The 26850-nt window shown below is 22.9% G+C and overlaps 1 protein-coding gene across 10 annotated transcripts in view; it reads left to right on the top strand.

Moving 5' to 3' along the window:
* The window catches only part of LOC143256333 (cell adhesion molecule DSCAM-like), a 288884-nt gene that overhangs the window by 34003 nt on the left and 228031 nt on the right, over positions 1–26850 (top strand). The window lies entirely within an intron of this gene.

A 26850-nucleotide genomic window follows, 5' to 3' on the forward strand; every position in this document is an offset into this window, starting at 1 on the left:
ATTCTTAACATGTTCAACCCTAAATATATCTAAACATTCTTAACGTGTTCAACACTAAATATATCTAAACATTCTTAACATGTTCAACCCTAAATATATCTAAACATTCTTAACATCGTCAACACTAAATATATCTAAACATTATTAACATGTTCAACACTAAATATATCTAAACATTCTTAACATCGTCAACATTAAATATTTCTAAACATTCTTAACATCGTCAAGACTAAATATATCTAAACATTCTTAACATCGTCAACATTAAATATTTCTAAACATTCTTAACATCGTCAAGACTAAATATATCTAAACATTCTTAACATGTTCAACACTAAATATTTCTAAACATTCTTAACATGTTCAACACTAAATATATCTAAACATTCTTAACATGTTCAACACTAAATATATCTAAACATTCTCAACATGTTCAACACTAAATATTTCTAAACATTCTTAACATGTTCAACACTAAATATATCTAAACATTCTTAACGTGTTCAACACTAAATATATCTAAACATTATTAACATGTTCAACACTAAATATATTTAAACATTCTTAACGTGTTCAACCCTAAATATATTTAAACATTCTTAACATGTTCAACACTAAATGTATCTAAACATTCTTAACATGTTCAACACTAAATGTATCTAAACATTCTTAACATGTTCAACACTAAATATATCTAAACATTCTTAACATCGTCAACACTAACTATATTTAAACATTCTTAACATGTTCAACCCTATATATATCTAAACATTATTAACATGTTCAACACTAAGTATATCTAAACATTCTTAAGATCTTCAACACTAAATATATCTAAAAATTCTTAACATGTTCAACACTAAATATTTCTAAACATTCTTAACATGTTCAACCCTAAATATATCTAAACATTATTAACATGTTCAACACTAAATATATTTAAACATGCTTAACGTGTTCAACCCTAAATATATTTAAACATTCTTAACGTGTTCAACACTAAATATTTCTAAACATTCTCAACATGTTCAACACTAAATGTATCTAAACATTCTTAACATGTTCAACACTAAATATTTCTAAACATTCTCAACATCGTCAACACTAAATATATCTAAACATTCTTAACATGTTCAACACTAAATATTTCTAAACATTCTTAACGTGTTCAACACTAAATATATCTAAACATTCTTAACATGTTCAACACTAAATATTTCTAAACATTCTTAACATCGTCAACACTAAATATTTCTAAACATTCTTAACATCGTCAACACTAAATATTTCTAAACATTCTTAACATCGTCAACACTAAATATATCTAAACATTCTTAACATGTTCAACACTAAATATATCTAAACATTCTTAACATGTTCAACACTAAATATTTCTAAACATTCTTAACATCGTCAACACTAAATATATCTAAACATTCTTAACATGTTCAACACTAAATATTTCTAAACATTCTTAACATCGTCAACACTAAATATATCTAAACATTCTTAACATCGTCAACACTAAATATATCTAAACATTCTTAACATCGTCAACACTAAATATATCTAAACATTCTTAACATCGTCAACACTAAATATATCTAAACATTCTTAACATGTTCAACACTAAATATTTCTAAACATTCTTAACATCGTCAACACTAAATATATCTAAACATTCTTAACATCGTCAACACTAAATATATCTAAACATTCTTAACATGTTCAACACTAAATATATCTAAACATTCTTAACATGTTCAACACTAAATATATCTAAACATTCTTAACATGTTCAACACTAAATATATCTAAACATTCTTAACATGTTCAACACTAAATATTCTCTAAACATTCTCTAAACATTCTTAACATGTCAACACTAAATATTTCTAAACATTCTTAACATGTTCAACACTAAATATATCTAAACATTCTTAACATGTTCAACACTAAATATATCTAAACATTCTTAACATGTTCAACACTAAATATATCTAAACATTCTTAACATGTTCAACACTAAATATATCTAAACATTCTTAACATGTTCAACACTAAATATTTCTAAACATTCTTAACATGTTCAACACTAAATATATCTAAACATTCTTAACATCGTCAACACTAAATATATCTAAACATTCTTAACATGTTCAACACTAAATATATCTAAACATTCTTAACATGTTCAACACTAAATATATCTAAACATTCTTAACATGTTCAACACTAAATATATCTAAACATTCTTAACATGTTCAACACTAAATATATCTAAACATTCTTAACATCGTCAACACTAAATATATCTAAACATTCTTAACATCGTCAACACTAAATATATCTAAACATTCTTAACATCGTCAACACTAAATATATCTAAACATTCTTAACATGTTCAACACTAAATATTTCTAAACATTCTTAACATCGTCAACACTAAATATATCTAAACATTCTTAACATCGTCAACACTAAATATATCTAAACATTCTTAACATGTTCAACACTAAATATATCTAAACATTCTTAACATGTTCAACACTAAATATATCTAAACATTCTTAACATGTTCAACACTAAATATATTTAAACATTCTTAACGTGTTCAACACTAAATATATCTAAACATTCTTAACGTGTTCAACACTAAATATATCTAAACATTATTAACATGTTCAACACTAAATATATTTAAACATTCTTAACGTGTTCAACACTAAATATATTTAAAACATTCTTAACATGTAAACATTCAACATGTTCAACACTAAATATATCTAAACATTCTTAACATGTTCAACACTAAATATATCTAAACATTCTTAACATGTTCAACACTAAATATATCTAAACATTCTTAACATGTTCAACACTAAATATATCTAAACATTCTTAACATGTTCAACACTAAATATATCTAAACATTCTTAACATGTTCAACACTAAATATATTCTAAACATTCTTAACATGTTCAACACTAAATATATCTAAACATTCTTAACATGTTCAACACTAAATATATCTAAACATTCTTAACATGTTCAACACTAAATATTTCTAAACATTCTTAACATGTTCAACACTAAATATATCTAAACATTCTTAACATGTTCAACACTAAATATATCTAAACATTCTTAACATGTTCAACACTAAATATATCTAAACATTCTTAACATCGTCAACACTAAATATATCTAAACATTCTTAACATCGTCAACACTAAATATATCTAAACATTCTTAACATGTTCAACACTAAATATATCTAAACATTCTTAACATGTTCAACACTAAATATATCTAAACATTCTTAACATGTTCAACACTAAATATTTCTAAACATTCTTAACATCGTCAACACTAAATATATCTAAACATTCTTAACATCGTCAACACTAAATATATCTAAACATTCTTAACATGTTCAACACTAAATATTTCTAAACATTCTTAACATGTTCAACACTAAATATATCTAAACATTCTTAACATGTTCAACACTAAATATTTCTAAACATTCTTAACATGTTCAACACTAAATATTTCTAAACATTCTTAACATCGTCAACACTAAATATATCTAAACATTCTTAACATGTTCAACACTAAATATTTCTAAACATTCTTAACGTGTTCAACACTAAATATATCTAAACATTCTTAACATGTTCAACACTAAATATTTCTAAACATTCTTAACATGTTCAACACTAAATATATCTAAACATTCTTAACATGTTCAACACTAAATATATCTAAACATTCTTAACATGTTCAACACTAAATATTTCTAAACATTCTTAACATGTTCAACACTAAATATATCTAAACATTCTTAACATGTTCAACACTAAATATATCTAAACATTCTTAACATGTTCAACACTAAATATATCTAAACATTCTTAACATGTTCAACACTAAATATATCTAAACATTCTTAACATGTTCAACACTAAATATATCTAAACATTCTTAACATGTTCAACACTAAATATTTCTAAACATTCTTAACATGTTCAACACTAAATATATCTAAACATTCTTAACGTGTTCAACACTAAATATATCTAAACATTCTTAACATGTTCAACACTAAATATATCTAAACATTCTTAACATGTTCAACACTAAATATCTAAACATTCTTAACATGTTCAACACTAAATATTCTAAACATTCTTAACATGTTCAACACTAAATATATCTAAACATTCTTAACATGTTCAACACTAAATATATCTAAACATTCTTAACATGTTCAACACTAAATATATCTAAACATTCTTAACATGTTCAACACTAAATATATCTAAACATTCTTAACATGTTCAACACTAAATATATCTAAACATTCTTAACATGTTCAACACTAAATATATCTAAACATTCTTAACATCGTCAACACTAAATATATCTAAACATTCTTAACATGTTCAACACTAAATATATCTAAACATTCTTAACATGTTCAACACTAAATATATCTAAACATTCTTAACATGTTCAACACTAAATATATCTAAACATTCTTAACATGTTCAACACTAAATATATCTAAACATTCTTAACATGTTCAACTAAATATATCTAAACATTCTTAACTAAACAAATTATTAAACATTCTTAACATGTTCAACACTAAATATATCTAAACATTCTTAACATAAATATATCTAAACATTCTTAACATGTTCAACACTAAATATATCTAAACATTCTTAACATGTTCAACACTAAATATATCTAAACATTCTTAACATGTTCAACACTAAATATATCTAAACATTCTTAACATGTTCAACACTAAATATATCTAAACATTCTTAACATGTTCAACACTAAATATATCTAAACATTCTTAACATGTTCAACACTAAATATATCTAAACATTCTTAACATGTTCAACACTAAATATATCTAAACATTCTTAACATGTTCAACACTAAATATATCTAAACATTCTTAACATGTTCAACACTAAATATATCTAAACATTCTTAACATGTTCAACACTAAATATATTCTAAACATTCTTAACATGTTCAACACTAAATATATCTAAACATTCTTAACATGTTCAACACTAAATATCTAAACATTCTTAACATGTTCAACACTAAATATATCTAAACATTCTTAACATGTTCAACACTAAATATATCTAAACATTCTTAACATGTTCAACACTAAATATATCTAAACATTCTTAACATGTCAACACTAAATATATCTAAACATTCTTAACATGTTCAACACTAAATATATCTAAACATTCTTAACATGTTCAACACTAAATATATCTAAACATTCTTAACATCGTCAACACTAAATATATCTAAACATTCTTAACATGTTCAACACTAAATATATCTAAACATTCTTAACATGTTCAACACTAAATATATCTAAACAAATGTTCTAAACACTAAATATATCTAAACATTCTTAACATGTTCAACACTAAATATATCTAAACATTCTTAACATGTTCAACAAAATATATCTAAACATTCTTAACATGTTCAACACTAAATATATCTAAACATTCTTAACATGTTCAACACTAAATATATCTAAACATTCTTAACATGTTCAACACTAAATATATCTAAACATTCTTAACATGTTCAACACTAAATATATCTAAACATTCTTAACATGTTCAACACTAAATATATTCTAAACATTCTTAACATGTTCAACACTAAATATATCTAAACATTCTTAACATGTTCAACACTAAATATATCTAAACATTCTTAACATGTTCAACACTAAATATATCTAAACATTCTTAACATGTTCAACACTAAATATATCTAAACATTCTTAACATCGTCAACACTAAATATATCTAAACATTCTTAACATGTTCAACACTAAATATATCTAAACATTCTTAACATGTTCAACACTAAATATATCTAAACATTCTTAACATGTTCAACACTAAATATATCTAAACATTCTTAACATGTTCAACACTAAATATATCTAAACATTCTTAACATGTTCAACACTAAATATATCTAAACATTCTTAACATGTTCAACACTAAATATATCTAAACATTCTTAACATGTTCAACACTAAATATATCTAAACATTCTTAACATGTTCAACACTAAATATATTCTAAACATTCTTAACATGTTCAACACTAAATATATCTAAACATTCTTAACATGTTCAACACTAAATATATCTAAACATTCTTAACATGTTCAACACTAAATATATCTAAACATTCTTAACATGTTCAACACTAAATATATCTAAACATTCTTAACATGTTCAACACTAAATATATCTAAACATTCTTAACATGTTCAACACTAAATATATCTAAACATTCTTAACATGTTCAACACTAAATATATCTAAACATTCTTAACATGTTCAACACTAAATATTCTAAACATTCTTAACATGTTCAACACTAAATATATCTAAACATTCTTAACATGTTCAACACTAAATATATCTAAACATTCTTAACATGTTCAACACTAAATATATCTAAACATTCTTAACATGTTCAACACTAAATATATCTAAACATTCTTAACATGTTCAACACTAAATATATCTAAACATTCTTAACATGTTCAACACTAAATATATTCTAAACATTCTTAACATGTTCAACACTAAATATATCTAAACATTCTTAACATGTTCAACACTAAATATATCTAAACATTCTTAACATGTTCAACACTAAATATATCTAAACATTCTTAACATGTTCAACACTAAATATATCTAAACATTCTTAACATGTTCAACACTAAATATATTCTAAACATTCTTAACATGTTCAACACTAAATATATCTAAACATTCTTAACATGTTCAACACTAAATATATCTAAACATTCTTAACATCGTCAACACTAAATATATCTAAACATTCTTAACATGTTCAACACTAAATATATCTAAACATTCTTAACATGTTCAACACTAAATATATCTAAACATTCTTAACATGTTCAACACTAAATATATCTAAACATTCTTAACATGTTCAACACTAAATATATTCTAAACATTCTTAACATGTTCAACACTAAATATATCTAAACATTCTTAACATGTTCAACACTAAATATATCTAAACATTCTTAACATGTTCAACACTAAATATATCTAAACATTCTTAACATGTTCAACACTAAATATATCTAAACATTCTTAACATGTTCAACACTAAATATATCTAAACATTCTTAACATGTTCAACACTAAATATATCTAAACATTCTTAACATGTTCAACACTAAATATATCTAAACATTCTTAACATGTTCAACACTAAATATATCTAAACATTCTTAACATGTTCAACACTAAATATATCTAAACATTCTTAACATGTTCAACACTAAATATATCTAAACATTCTTAACATGTTCAACACTAAATATATCTAAACATTCTTAACATGTTCAACACTAAATATATCTAAACATTCTTAACATGTTCAACACTAAATATATCTAAACATTCTTAACATGTCAACACTAAATATATCTAAACATTCTTAACATGTTCAACACTAAATATATCTAAACATTCTTAACATGTTCAACACTAAATATATCTAAACATTCTTAACATGTTCAACACTAAATATATTTCTAAACATTCTTAACATGTTCAACACTAAATATATCTAAACATTCTTAACATGTTCAACACTAAATATATCTAAACATTCTTAACATGTTCAACACTAAATATATCTAAACATTCTTAACATGTTCAACACTAAATATATCTAAACATTCTTAACATGTTCAACACTAAATATATCTAAACATTCTTAACATGTTCAACACTAAATATATCTAAACATTCTTAACATGTTCAACACTAAATATATCTAAACATTCTTAACATGTTCAACACTAAATATATCTAAACATTCTTAACATGTTCAACACTAAATATATTCTAAACATTCTTAACATGTTCAACACTAAATATATCTAAACATTCTTAACATGTTCAACACTAAATATATCTAAACATTCTTAACATGTTCAACACTAAATATATCTAAACATTCTTAACATGTTCAACACTAAATATATCTAAACATTCTTAACATGTTCAACACTAAATATATCTAAACATTCTTAACATGTTCAACACTAAATATATCTAAACATTCTTAACATGTTCAAACATTCTTAACATAAATATATCTAAACATTCTTAACATGTTCAACACTAAATATATCTAAACATTCTTAACATGTTCAACACTAAATATATCTAAACATTCTTAACATGTTCAACACTAAATATATCTAAACATTCTTAACATGTTCAACACTAAATATATCTAAACATTCTTAACATGTTCAACACTAAATATATCTAAACATTCTTAACATGTTCAACACTAAATATATCTAAACATTCTTAACATGTTCAACACTAAATATATCTAAACATTCTTAACATGTTCAAACTAAATATATCTAAACATTCTTAACATGTTCAACACTAAATATATCTAAACATTCTTAACATGTTCAACACTAAATATATCTAAACATTCTTAACATGTTCAACACTAAATATATCTAAACATTCTTAACATGTTCAACACTAAATATATCTAAACATTCTTAACATGTTCAACACTAAATATTTCTAAACATTCTTAACGTGTTCAACACTAAATATATCTAAACATTCTTAACATGTTCAACACTAAATATATCTAAACATTCTTAACATGTTCAACACTAAATATATCTAAACATTCTTAACATGTTCAACACTAAATATATTCTAAACATTCTTAACATGTTCAACACTAAATATATCTAAACATTCTTAACATGTTCAACACTAAATATATCTAAACATTCTTAACATGTTCAACACTAAATATATCTAAACATTCTTAACATGTTCAACACTAAATATATTCTAAACATTCTTAACATGTTCAACACTAAATATATCTAAACATTCTTAACATGTTCAACACTAAATATAAATTCTAAACATTCTTAACATCGTCAACACTAAATATATCTAAACATTCTTAACATGTTCAACACTAAATATATCTAAACATTCTTAACATGTTCAACACTAAATATATCTAAACATTCTTAACATGTTCAACACTAAATATATCTAAACATTCTTAACATGTTCAACACTAAATATATCTAAACATTCTTAACATGTTCAACACTAAATATATCTAAACATTCTTAACATGTTCAACACTAAATATATCTAAACATTCTTAACATGTTCAACACTAAATATTTCTAAACATTCTTAACATGTTCAACACTAAATATATCTAAACATTCTTAACATGTTCAACACTAAATATATCTAAACATTCTTAACATGTTCAACACTAAATATATCTAAACATTCTTAACATGTTCAACACTAAATATATCTAAACATTCTTAACATGTTCAACACTAAATATATCTAAACATTCTTAACATGTTCAACACTAAATATATCTAAACATTCTTAACATGTTCAACACTAAATATATCTAAACATTCTTAACATGTTCAACACTAAATATATCTAAACATTCTTAACATGTTCAACACTAAATATATCTAAACATTCTTAACATGTTCAACACTAAATATATCTAAACATTCTTAACATGTTCAACACTAAATATATCTAAACATTCTTAACATGTTCAACACTAAATATATCTAAACATTCTTAACATGTTCAACACTAAATATATCTAAACATTCTTAACATGTTCAACACTAAATATATCTAAACATTCTTAACATGTTCAACACTAAATATATCTAAACATTCTTAACATGTTCAACACTAAATATATCTAAACATTCTTAACATGTTCAACACTAAATATATCTAAACATTCTTAACATGTTCAACACTAAATATATCTAAACATTCTTAACATGTTCAACACTAAATATATCTAAACATTCTTAACATGTTCAACACTAAATATATCTAAACATTCTTAACATGTTCAACACTAAATATATCTAAACATTCTTAACATGTTCAACACTAAATATATCTAAACATTCTTAACATGTTCAACACTAAATATATCTAAACATTCTTAACATGTTCAACACTAAATATATCTAAACATTCTTAACATGTTCAACACTAAATATATCTAAACATTCTTAACATGTTCAACACTAAATATTATCTAAACATTCTTAACATGTTCAACACTAAATATATCTAAACATTCTTAACATGTTCAACACTAAATATATCTAAACATTCTTAACATGTTCAACACTAAATATATCTAAACATTCTTAACATGTTCAACACTAAATATATCTAAACATTCTTAACATGTTCAACACTAAATATATCTAAACATTCTTAACATGTTCAACACTAAATATATCTAAACATTCTTAACATGTTCAACACTAAATATATCTAAACATTCTTAACATGTTCAACACTAAATATATCTAAACATTCTTAACATGTTCAACACTAAATATATCTAAACATTCTTAACATGTTCAACACTAAATATATCTAAACATTCTTAACATGTTCAACACTAAATATATCTAAACATTCTTAACATGTTCAACACTAAATATATCTAAACATTCTTAACATGTTCAACACTAAATATATCTAAACATTCTTAACATGTTCAACACTAAATATATCTAAACATTCTTAACATGTTCAACACTAAATATATCTAAACATTCTTAACATGTTCAACACTAAATATATCTAAACATTCTTAACATGTTCAACACTAAATATATCTAAACATTCTTAACATGTTCAACACTAAATATATCTAAACATTCTTAACATGTTCAACACTAAATATATCTAAACATTCTTAACATGTTCAACACTAAATATATCTAAACATTCTTAACATGTTCAACACTAAATATATCTAAACATTCTTAACATGTTCAACACTAAATATATTCTAAACATTCTTAACATGTTCAACACTAAATATATCTAAACATTCTTAACATGTTCAACACTAAATATATCTAAACATTCTTAACATGTTCAACACTAAATATATCTAAACATTCTTAACATGTTCAACACTAAATATATCTAAACATTCTTAACATGTTCAACACTAAATATATCTAAACATTCTTAACATGTTCAACACTAAATATATCTAAACATTCTTAACATGTTCAACACTAAATATATCTAAACATTCTTAACATGTTCAACACTAAATATATCTAAACATTCTTAACATGTTCAACACTAAATATATTCTAAACATTCTTAACATGTTCAACACTAAATATATCTAAACATTCTTAACATGTTCAACACTAAATATATCTAAACATTCTTAACATGTTCAACACTAAATATATTCTAAACATTCTTAACATGTTCAACACTAAATATATCTAAACATTCTTAACATGTTCAACACTAAATATATCTAAACATTCTTAACATGTTCAACACTAAATATATCTAAACATTCTTAACATGTTCAACACTAAATATATCTAAACATTCTTAACATGTTCAACACTAAATATTTCTAAACATTCTTAACATGTTCAACACTAAATATATCTAAACATTCTTAACATGTTCAACACTAAATATATCTAAACATTCTTAACATGTTCAACACTAAATATATCTAAACATTCTTAACATGTTCAACACTAAATATATCTAAACATTCTTAACATGTTCAACACTAAATATATCTAAACATTCTTAACATGTTCAACACTAAATATATCTAAACATTCTTAACATGTTCAACACTAAATATATCTAAACATTCTTAACATGTTCAACACTAAATATATCTAAACATTCTTAACATGTTCAACACTAAATATATCTAAACATTCTTAACATGTTCAACACTAAATATATCTAAACATTCTTAACATGTTCAACACTAAATATATCTAAACATTCTTAACATGTTCAACACTAAATATATCTAAACATTCTTAACATGTTCAACACTAAATATATATCTAAACATTCTTAACATGTTCAACACTAAATATATCTAAACATTCTTAACATGTTCAACACTAAATATATCTAAACATTCTTAACATGTTCAACACTAAATATATCTAAACATTCTTAACATGTTCAACACTAAATATATCTAAACATTCTTAACATGTTCAACACTAAATATATCTAAACATTCTTAACATGTTCAACACTAAATATATCTAAACATTCTTAACATGTTCAACACTAAATATATCTAAACATTCTTAACATGTTCAACACTAAATATATTCTAAACATTCTTAACATGTTCAACACTAAATATATCTAAACATTCTTAACATGTTCAACACTAAATATATCTAAACATTCTTAACATGTTCAACACTAAATATATCTAAACATTCTTAACATGTTCAACACTAAATATATCTAAACATTCTTAACATGTGTTCAACACTAAATATATCTAAACATTCTTAACATGTTCAACACTAAATATATCTAAACATTCTTAACATGTTCAACACTAAATATATCTAAACATTCTTAACATGTTCAACACTAAATATATCTAAACATTCTTAACATGTTCAACACTAAATATATCTAAACATTCTTAACATGTTCAACACTAAAATATATCTAAACATTCTTAACATGTTCAACACTAAATATATCTAAACATTCTTAACATGTTCAACACTAAATATATCTAAACATTCTTAACATGTTCAACACTAAATATATCTAAACATTCTTAACATGTTCAACACTAAATATATCTAAACATTCTTAACATGTTCAACACTAAATATATCTAAACATTCTTAACATGTTCAACACTAAATATATCTAAACATTCTTAACATGTTCAACACTAAATATATCTAAACATTCTTAACATGTTCAACACTAAATATATCTAAACATTCTTAACATGTTTCAACACTAAATATATCAACACTAAATATATCTAAACATTCTTAACATGTTCAACACTAAATATATCTAAACATTCTTAACATGTTCAACACTAAATATATCTAAACATTCTTAACATGTTCAACACTAAATATATCTAAACATTCTTAACATGTTCAACACTAAATATATCTAAACATTCTTAACATGTTCAACACTAAATATATCTAAACATTCTTAACATGTTCAACACTAAATATATCTAAACATTCTTAACATGTTCAACACTAAATATATCTAAACATTCTTAACATGTTCAACACTAAATATTTCTAAACATTCTTAACATGTTCAACACTAAATATATCTAAACATTCTTAACATGTTCAACACTAAATATATCTAAACATTCTTAACATGTTCAACACTAAATATATCTAAACATTCTTAACATGTTCAACACTAAATATATCTAAACATTCTTAACATGTTCAACACTAAATATATCTAAACATTCTTAACATGTTCAACACTAAATATATAAACATTCTTAACATGTTCATTATATCTAAACATTCTTAACATGTTCAACACTAAATATATCTAAACATTCTTAACATGTTCAACACTAAATATATCTAAACATTCTTAACATGTTCAACACTAAATATATCTAAACATTCTTAACATGTTCAACACTAAATATATCTAAACATTCTTAACATGTTCAACACTAAATATATCTAAACATTCTTAACATGTTCAACACTAAATATATCTAAACATTCTTAACATGTTAAATATATCTAAACATTCTTAACATGTTCAACACTAAATATATCTAAACATTCTTAACATGTTCAACACTAAATATATCTAAACATTCTTAACATGTTCAACACTAAATATATCTAAACATTCTTAACATGTTCAACACTAAATATATCTAAACATTCTTAACATGTTCAACACTAAATATATCTAAACATTCTTAACATGTTCAACACTAAATATATTCTAAACATTCTTAACATGTTCAACACTAAATATATCTAAACATTCTTAACATGTTCAACACTAAATATATCTAAACATTCTTAACATGTTCAACACTAAATATATCTAAACATTCTTAACATGTTCAACACTAAATATATCTAAACATTCTTAACATGTTCAACACTAAATATATCTAAACATTCTTAACATGTTCAACACTAAATATATCTAAACATTCTTAACATGTTCAACACTAAATATATCTAAACATTCTTAACATGTTCAACACTAAATATATCTAAACATTCTTAACATGTTCAACACTAAATATATCTAAACATTCTTAACATGTTCAACACTAAATATATCTAAACATTCTTAACATGTTCAACACTAAATATATCTAAACATTCTTAACATGTTCAACACTAAATATATCTAAACATTCTTAACATGTTCAACACTAAATATATTCTAAACATTCTTAACATGTTCAACACTAAATATATCTAAACATTCTTAACATGTTCAACACTAAATATATCTAAACATTCTTAACATCGTCAACACTAAATATATCTAAACATTCTTAACATGTTCAACACTAAATATATTCTAAACATTCTTAACATGTTCAACACTAAATATATCTAAACATTCTTAACATGTTCAACACTAAATATATCTAAACATTCTTAACATGTTAAATATATCTAAACATTCTTAACATGTTCAACACTAAATATTTCTAAACATTCTTAACATGTTCAACACTAAATATATCTAAACATTCTTAACATGTTCAACACTAAATATATCTAAACATTCTTAACATGTTCAACACTAAATATATCTAAACATTCTTAACATGTTCAACACTAAATATATCTAAACATTCTTAACATGTTCAACACTAAATATATCTAAACATTCTTAACATGTTCAACACTAAATATATCTAAACATTCTTAACATGTTCAACACTAAATATATCTAAACATTCTTAACATAAATATATCTAAACATTCTTAACATGTTCAACACTAAATATATCTAAACATTCTTAACATGTTCAACACTAAATATATCTAAACATTCTTAACATGTTCAACACAAATATATCTAAATATATCTAAACATTCTTAACATGTTCAACACTAAATATATCTAAACATTCTTAACATGTTCAACACTAAATATATCTAAACATTCTTAACATGTTCAACACTAAATATATTCTAAACATTCTTAACATGTTCAACACTAAATATATCTAAACATTCTTAACATGTTCAACACTAAATATATCTAAACATTCTTAACATGTTCAAACACTAAATATATCTAAACATTCTTAACATGTTCAACACTAAATATATCTAAACATTCTTAACATGTTCAACACTAAATATATCTAAACATTCTTAACATGTTCAACACTAAATATATCTAAACATTCTTAACATGTTCAACACTAAATATATCTAAACATTCTTAACATGTTCAACACTAAATATATCTAAACATTCTTAACATGTTCAACACTAAATATATCAAACATTCTAAATATAAATATATCTAAACATTCTTAACATGTTCAACACTAAATATATCTAAACATTCTTAACATGTTCAACACTAAATATATCTAAACATTCTTAACATGTTCAACACTAAATATATCTAAACATTCTTAACATGTTCAACACTAAATATATCTAAACATTCTTAACATGTTCAACACTAAATATATCTAAACATTCTTAACATGTTCAACACTAAATATATCTAAACATTCTTAACATGTTCAACACTAAATATATCTAAACATTCTTAACATGTTCAACACTAAATATATCTAAACATTCTTAACATGTTCAACACTAAATATATCTAAACATTCTTAACATGTTCAACACTAAATATATCTAAACATTCTTAACATGTTCAACACTAAATATATCTAAACATTCTTAACATGTTCAACACTAAATATATCTAAACATTCTTAACATGTTCAACACTAAATATATCTAAACATTCTTAACATGTTCAACACTAAATATATCTAAACATTCTTAACATGTTCAACACTAAATATATCTAAACATTCTTAACATGTTCAACACTAAATATATTCTAAACATTCTTAACATGTTCAACACTAAATATATCTAAACATTCTTAACATGTTCAACACTAAATATATCTAAACATTCTTAACATCGTCAACACTAAATATATCTAAACATTCTTAACATGTTCAACACTAAATATATCTAAACATTCTTAACATGTTCAACACTAAATATATCTAAACATTCTTAACATGTTCAACACTAAATATATCTAAACATTCTTAACATGTTCAACACTAAATATATCTAAACATTCTTAACATGTTCAACACTAAATATATCTAAACATTCTTAACATGTTCAACACTAAATATATCTAAACATTCTTAACATGTTCAACACTAAATATATCTAAACATTCTTAACATGTTCAACACTAAATATATCTAAACATTCTTAACATGTTCAACACTAAATATATCTAAACATTCTTAACATGTTCAACAAATATATCTAAACATTCTTAACATAAACTAAATATATCTAAACATTCTTAACATGTTCAACACTAAATATATCTAAACATTCTTAACATGTTCAACACTAAATATATCTAAACATTCTTAACATGTTCAACACTAAATATATCTAAACATTCTTAACATGTTCAACACTAAATATATCTAAACATTCTTAACATGTTCAACACTAAATATATCTAAACATTCTTAACATGTTCAACACTAAATATATCTAAACATTCTTAACATGTTCAACACTAAATATATCTAAACATTCTTAACATGTTCAACACTAAATATATCTAAACATTCTTAACATGTTCAACACTAAATATATCTAAACATTCTTAACATGTATCAACACTAAATATATCTAAACATTCTTAACATGTTCAACACTAAATATATCTAAACATTCTTAACATGTTCAACACTAAATATATCTAAACATTCTTAACATGTTCAACACTAAATATATCTAAACATTCTTAACATGTTCAACACTAAATATATCTAAACATTCTTAACATGTTCAACACTAAATATATCTAAACATTCTTAACATGTTCAACACTAAATATATCTAAACATTCTTAACATGTTCAACACTAAATATATCTAAACATTCTTAACATGTTCAACACTAAATATATCTAAACATTCTTAACATGTTCAACACTAAATATATCTAAACATTCTTAACATGTTCAACACTAAATATATCTAAACATTCTTAACATGTTCAACACTAAATATATCTAAACATTCTTAACATTCAACACTAAATATATCTAAACATTCTTAACATGTTCAACACTAAATATATCTAAACATTCTTAACATGTTCAACACTAAATATATCTAAACATTCTTAACATGTTCAACACTAAATATATCTAAACATTCTTAACATGTTCAACACTAAATATATCTAAACATTCTTAACATGTTCAACACTAAATATATCTAAACATTCTTAACATGTTCAACACTAAATATATCTAAACATTCTTAACATGTTCAACACTAAATATATCTAAACATTCTTAACATGTTCAACACTAAATATATCTAAACATTCTTAACATGTTCAACACTAAATATATCTAAACATTCTTAACATGTTCAACACTAAATATATCTAAACATTCTTAACATGTTCAACACTAAATATATCTAAACATTCTTAACATGTTCAACACTAAATATATCTAAACATTCTTAACATGTTCAACACTAAATATATCTAAACATTCTTAACATGTTCAACACTAAATATATCTAAACATTCTTAACATGTTCAACACTAAATATATCTAAACATTCTTAACATGTTCAACACTAAATATATCTAAACATTCTTAACATGTTCAACACTAAATATATCTAAACATTCTTAACATGTTCAACACTAAATATATTCTAAACATTCTTAACATGTTCAACACTAAATATATTCTAAACATTCTTAACATGTTCAACACTAAATATATCTAAACATTCTTAACATGTTCAACACTAAATATTTCTAAACATTCTTAACATCGTCAACACTAAATATATCTAAACATTCTTAACATGTTCAACACTAAATATATCTAAACATTCTTAACATGTTCAACACTAAATATATCTAAACATTCTTAACATGTTCAACACTAAATATATCTAAACATTCTTAACATGTTCAACACTAAATATATCTAAACATTCTTAACATGTTCAACACTAAATATATCTAAACATTCTTAACATGTTCAACACTAAATATATCTAAACATTCTTAACATGTTCAACACTAAATATATCTAAACATTCTTAACATGTTCAACACTAAATATATTTCTAAACATTCTTAACATGTCAACACTAAATATATTCTAAACATTCTTAACATGTTCAACACTAAATATATCTAAACATTCTTAACATGTTCAACACTAAATATATCTAAACATTCTTAACATGTTCAACACTAAATATATCTAAACATTCTTAACATGTTCAACACTAAATATATCTAAACATTCTTAACATGTTCAACACTAAATATATCTAAACATTCTTAACATGTTCAACACTAAATATATCTAAACATTCTTAACATGTTCAACACTAAATATATCTAAACATTCTTAACATGTTCAACACTAAATATATCTAAACATTCTTAACATGTTCAACACTAAATATATCTAAACATTCTTAACATGTTCAACACTAAATATATCTAAACATTCTTAACATGTTCAACACTAAATATATCTAAACATTCTTAACATGTTCAACACTAAATATATCTAAACATTCTTAACATGTTCAACACTAAATATATCTAAACATTCTTAACATGTTCAACACTAAATATATCTAAACATTCTTAACATGTTCAACACTAAATATATCTAAACATTCTTAACATGTTCAACACTAAATATATCTAAACATTCTTAACATGTTCAACACTAAATATATCTAAACATTCTTAACATGTTCAACACTAAATATATCTAAACATTCTTAACATGTTCAACACTAAATATATCTAAACATTCTTAACATGTTCAACACTAAATATATCTAAACATTCATTCTTAACATGTTCAACACTAAATATATCTAAACATTCTTAACATGTTCAACACTAAATATATCTAAACATTCTTAACATGTTCAACACTAAATATATCTAAACATTCTTAACATGTTCAACACTAAATATATCTAAACATTCTTAACATGTTCAACACTAAATATATCTAAACATTCTTAACATGTTCAACACTAAATATATCTAAACATTCTTAACATGTTCAACACTAAATATATCTAAACATTCTTAACATGTTCAACACTAAATATATCTAAACATTCTTAACATGTTCAACACTAAATATATCTAAACATTCTTAACATGTTCAACACTAAATATATCTAAACATTCTTAACATGTTCAACACTAAATATATCTAAACATTCTTAACATGTTCAACACTAAATATATCTAAACATTCTTAACATGTTCAACACTAAATATATCTAAACATTCTTAACATGTTCAACACTAAATATATTCTAAACATTCTTAACATGTTCAACACTAAATATATCTAAACATTCTTAACATGTTCAACACTAAATATATCTAAACATTCTTAACATGTTCAACACTAAATATATCTAAACATTCTTAACATGTTCAACACTAAATATATCTAAACATTCTTAACATGTTCAACACTAAATATATCTAAACATTCTTAACATGTTCAACACTAAATATATCTAAACATTCTTAACATGTTCAACACTAAATATATCTAAACATTCTTAACATGTTCAACACTAAATATATCTAAACATTCTTAACATGTTCAACACTAAATATATCTAAACATTCTTAACATGTTCAACACTAAATATATCTAAACATTCTTAACATGTTCAACACTAAATATATCTAAACATTCTTAACATGTTCAACACTAAATATATCTAAACATTCTTAACATGTTCAACACTAAATATATCTAAACATTCTTAACATGTTCAACACTAAATATATCTAAACATTCTTAACATGTTCAACACTAAATATATCTAAACATTCTTAACATGTTCAACACTAAATATATCTAAACATTCTTAACATGTTCAACACTAAATATATCTAAACATTCTTAACATGTTCAACACTAAATATATCTAAACATTCTTAACATGTTCAACACTAAATATATCTAAACATTCTTAACATGTTCAACACTAAATATATCTAAACATTCTTAACATGTTCAACACTAAATATATCTAAACATTCTTAACATGTCAACACTAAATATATTTCTAACACATTCTTAACATGTTCAACACTAAATATATCTAAACATTCTTAACATGTTCAACACTAAATATATCTAAACATTCTTAACATGTTCAACACTAAATATATCTAAACATTCTTAACATGTTCAACACTAAATATATCTAAACATTCTTAACATGTTCAACACTAAATATATCTAAACATTCTTAACATGTTCAACACTAAATATATCTAAACATTCTTAACATGTTCAACACTAAATATATCTAAACATTCTTAACATGTTCAACACTAAATATATCTAAACATTCTTAACATGTTCAACACTAAATATATCTAAACATTCTTAACATGTTCAACACTAAATATATCTAAACATTCTTAACATGTTCAACACTAAATATATCTAAACATTCTTAACATGTTCAACACTAAATATATCTAAACATTCTTAACATGTTCAACACTAAATATATCTAAACATTCTTAACATGTTCAACACTAAATATATCTAAACATTCTTAACATGTTCAACACTAAATATATCTAAACATTCTTAACATGTTCAACACTAAATATATCTAAACATTCTTAACATGTTCAACACTAAATATATTCTAAACATTCTTAACATGTTCAACACTAAATATATCTAAACATTCTTAACATGTTCAACACTAAATATATCTAAACATTCTTAACATGTTCAACACTAAATATATCTAAACATTCTTAACATGTTCAACACTAAATATATCTAAACATTCTTAACATGTTCAACACTAAATATATCTAAACATTCTTAACATGTTCAACACTAAATATATCTAAACATTCTTAACATGTTCAACACTAAATATATCTAAACATTCTTAACATGTTCAACACTAAATATATCTAAACATTCTTAACATGTTCAACACTAAATATTTCTAAACATTCTTAACATGTTCAACACTAAATATATCTAAACATTCTTAACATGTTCAACACTAAATATATCTAAACATTCTTAACATGTTCAACACTAAATATATCTAAACATTCTTAACATGTTCAACACTAAATATATCTAAACATTCTTAACATGTTCAACACTAAATATATCTAAACATTCTTAACATGTCAACACTAAATATATCTAAACATTCTTAACATGTTCAACACTAAATATATCTAAACATTCTTAACATGTTCAACACTAAATATATCTAAACATTCTTAACATGTTCAACACTAAATATATCTAAACATTCTTAACATGTTCAACACTAAATATATCTAAACATTCTTAACATGTTCAACACTAAATATATCTAAACATTCTTAACATGTTCAACACTAAATATATCTAAACATTCTTAACATGTTCAACACTAAATATATCTAAACATTCTTAACATGTTCAACACTAAATATATTCTAAACATTCTTAACATGTTCAACACTAAATATATCTAAACATTCTTAACATGTTCAACACTAAATATATCTAAACATTCTTAACATGTTCAACACTAAATATATCTAAACATTCTTAACATGTTCAACACTAAATATATCTAAACATTCTTAACATGTTCAACACTAAATATATCTAAACATTCTTAACATGTTCAACACTAAATATATCTAAACATTCTTAACATGTTCAACACTAAATATATCTAAACATTCTTAACATGTTCAACACTAAATATATCTAAACATTCTTAACATGTCAACACTAAATATATCTAAACATTCTTAACATGTTCAACACTAAATATATCTAAACATTCTTAACATGTTCAACACTAAATATATCTAAACATTCTTAACATGTTCAACACTAAATATATCTAAACATTCTTAACATGTTCAACACTAAATATATCTAAACATTCTTAACATGTTCAACACTAAATATATCTAAACATTCTTAACATGTTCAACACTAAATATATCTAAACATTCTTAACATGTTCAACACTAAATATTTCTAAACATTCTTAACATGTTCAACACTAAATATATCTAAACATTCTTAACATGTTCAACACTAAATATATCTAAACATTCTTAACATGTTCAACACTAAATATATCTAAACATTCTTAACATGTTCAACACTAAATATATCTAAACATTCTTAACATGTTCAACACTAAATATATCTAAACATTCTTAACATGTTCAACACTAAATATATCTAAACATTCTTAACATGTTCAACACTAAATATATCTAAACATTCTTAACATGTTCAACACTAAATATATCTAAACATTCTTAACATGTTCAACACTAAATATATCTAAACATTCTTAACATGTTCAACACTAAATATATTCTAAACATTCTTAACATGTTCAACACTAAATATATCTAAACATTCTTAACATGTTCAACACTAAATATATCTAAACATTCTTAACATGTTCAACACTAAATATATCTAAACATTCTTAACATGTTCAACACTAAATATATCTAAACATTCTTAACATGTTCAACACTAAATATATCTAAACATTCTTAACATGTTCAACACTAAATATATCTAAACATTCTTAACATGTTCAACACTAAATATATCTAAACATTCTTAACATGTTCAACACTAAATATATTCTAAACATTCTTAACATGTTCAACACTAAATATATCTAAACATTCTTAACATGTTCAACACTAAATATATCTAAACATTCTTAACATGTTCAACACTAAATATATCTAAACATTCTTAACATGTTCAACACTAAATATATCTAAACATTCTTAACATGTTCAACACTAAATATATCTAAACATTCTTAACATGTTCAACACTAAATATATTCTAAACATTCTTAACATGTTCAACACTAAATATATCTAAACATTCTTAACATGTTCAACACTAAATATATCTAAACATTCTTAACATGTTCAACACTAAATATATCTAAACATTCTTAACATGTTCAACACTAAATATATCTAAACATTCTTAACATGTTCAACACTAAATATATCTAAACATTCTTAACATGTTCAACACTAAATATATCTAAACATTCTTAACATGTTCAACACTAAATATATCTAAACATTCTTAACATGTTCAACACTAAATATATCTAAACATTCTTAACATGTTCAACACTAAATATATCTAAACATTCTTAACATGTTCAACACTAAATATATCTAAACATTCTTAACATCGTTCAACACTAAATATATCTAAACATTCTTAACATGTTCAACACTAAATATTTCTAAACATTCTTAACATCGTCAACACTAAATATATCTAAACATTCTTAAATGTTCATAAATATATCTAAACATTCTTAACATGTTCAACACTAAATATATCTAAACATTCTTAACATGTTCAACACTAAATATATCTAAACATTCTTAACATGTTCAACACTAAATATATCTAAACATTCTTAACATGTTCAACACTAAATATATCTAAACATTCTTAACATGTTCAACACTAAATATATCTAAACATTCTTAACATGTTCAACACTAAATATATCTAAACATTCTTAACATGTTCAACACTAAATATATCTAAACATTCTTAACATGTTCAACACTAAATATATCTAAACATTCTTAACATGTTCAACACTAAATATATCTAAACATTCTTAACATGTTCAACACTAAATATATCTAAACATTCTTAACATGTTCAACACTAAATATTTCTAAACATTCTTAACATGTTCAACACTAAATATATCTAAACATTCTTAACATGTTCAACACTAAATATATCTAAACATTCTTAACATGTTCAACACTAAATATATCTAAACATTCTTAACATGTTCAACACTAAATATATCTAAACATTCTTAACATAAATATCAAACATTCACTAAATATATATCTAAACATTCTTAACATGTTCAACACTAAATATATCTAAACATTCTTAACATGTTCAACACTAAATATATCTAAACATTCTTAACATGTTCAACACTAAATATATCTAAACATTCTTAACATGTTCAACACTAAATATATTCTAAACATTCTTAACATGTTCAACACTAAATATATCTAAACATTCTTAACATGTTCAACACTAAATATATCTAAACATTCTTAACATGTTCAACACTAAATATATCTAAACATTCTTAACATGTTCAACACTAAATATATCTAAACATTCTTAACATGTTCAACACTAAATATATCTAAACATTCTTAACATGTTCAACACTAAATATTTCTAAACATTCTTAACATCGTCAACACTAAATATATCTAAACATTCTTAACATGTTCAACACTAAATATATCTAAACATTCTTAACATGTTCAACACTAAATATATCTAAACATTCTTAACATGTTCAACACTAAATATATCTAAACATTCTTAACATGTTCAACACTAAATATATCTAAACATTCTTAACATGTTCAACACTAAATATATCTAAACATTCTTAACATGTTCAACACTAAATATATCTAAACATTCTTAACATGTTCAACACTAAATATATCTAAACATTCTTAACATGTTCAACACTAAATATATCTAAACATTCTTAACATGTTCAACACTAAATATATCTAAACATTCTTAACATGTTCAACACTAAATATATCTAAACATTCTTAACATGTTCAACACTAAATATATTCTAAACATTCTTAACATGTTCAACACTAAATATATCTAAACATTCTTAACATGTTCATAAATATAAAACATTCTTAACATGTTCAACACTAAATATATCTAAACATTCTTAACATCGTCAACACTAAATATATCTAAACATTCTTAACATGTTCAACACTAAATATATCTAAACATTCTTAACATGTTCAACACTAAATATATCTAAACATTCTTAACATGTTCAACACTAAATATATCTAAACATTCTTAACATGTTCAACACTAAATATATCTAAACATTCTTAACATGTTCAACACTAAATATATCTAAACATTCTTAACATGTTCAACACTAAATATATCTAAACATTCTTAACATGTTCAACACTAAATATATCTAAACATTCTTAACATGTTCACTAAATATATCTAAACTAAATATATATCTAAACATTCTTAACATGTTCAACACTAAATATATCTAAACATTCTTAACATGTTCAACACTAAATATATCTAAACATTCTTAACATGTTCAACACTAAATATTTCTAAACATTCTTAACATGTTCAACACTAAATATATCTAAACATTCTTAACATGTTCAACACTAAATATATCTAAACATTCTTAACATGTTCAACACTAAATATATCTAAACATTCTTAACATGTTCAACACTAAATATTTCTAAACATTCTTAACATGTTCAACACTAAATATATCTAAACATTCTTAACATGTTCAACACTAAATATATCTAAACATTCTTAACATGTTCAACACTAAATATATCTAAACATTCTTAACATGTTCAACACTAAATATATCTAAACATTCTTAACATGTTCAACACTAAATATATCTAAACATTCTTAACATGTTCAACACTAAATATATCTAAACATTCTTAACATGTTCAACACTAAATATATCTAAACATTCTTAACATGTTCAACACTAAATATATCTAAACATTCTTAACATGTTCAACACTAAATATATCTAAACATTCTTAACATGTTCAACACTAAATATATCTAAACATTCTTAACATGTTCAACACTAAATATATCTAAACATTCTTAACATGTTCAACACTAAATATATCTAAACATTCTTAACATGTTCAACACTAAATATATCTAAACATTCTTAACATGTTCAACACTAAATATATCTAAACATTCTTAACATGTTCAACACTAAATATATCTAAACATTCTTAACATGTTCAACACTAAATATATCTAAACATTCTTAACATGTTCAACACTAAATATATCTAAACATTCTTAACATGTTCAACACTAAATATATCTAAACATTCTTAACATGTTCAACACTAAATATATCTAAACATTCTTAACATGTTCAACACTAAATATATCTAAACATTCTTAACATGTTCAACACTAAATATATCTAAACATTCTTAACATGTTCAACACTAAATATATCTAAACATTCTTAACATCGTCAACACTAAATATATCTAAACATTCTTAACATGTTCAACACTAAATATATCTAAACATTCTTAACATGTTCAACACTAAATATATCTAAACATTCTTAACATGTTCAACACTAAATATATTCTAAACATTCTTAACATGTTCAACACTAAATATATCTAAACATTCTTAACATGTTCAACACTAAATATATCTAAACATTCTTAACATGTTCAACACTAAATATATCTAAACATTCTTAACATGTTCAACACTAAATATATCTAAACATTCTTAACATGTTCAACACTAAATATATCTAAACATTCTTAACATGTTCAACACTAAATATATCTAAACATTCTTAA

This window comes from Tachypleus tridentatus, chromosome 7, assembly GCF_004210375.1.
Source record: "Tachypleus tridentatus isolate NWPU-2018 chromosome 7, ASM421037v1, whole genome shotgun sequence".
Lineage (NCBI taxonomy): Eukaryota > Metazoa > Arthropoda > Merostomata > Xiphosura > Limulidae > Tachypleus > Tachypleus tridentatus.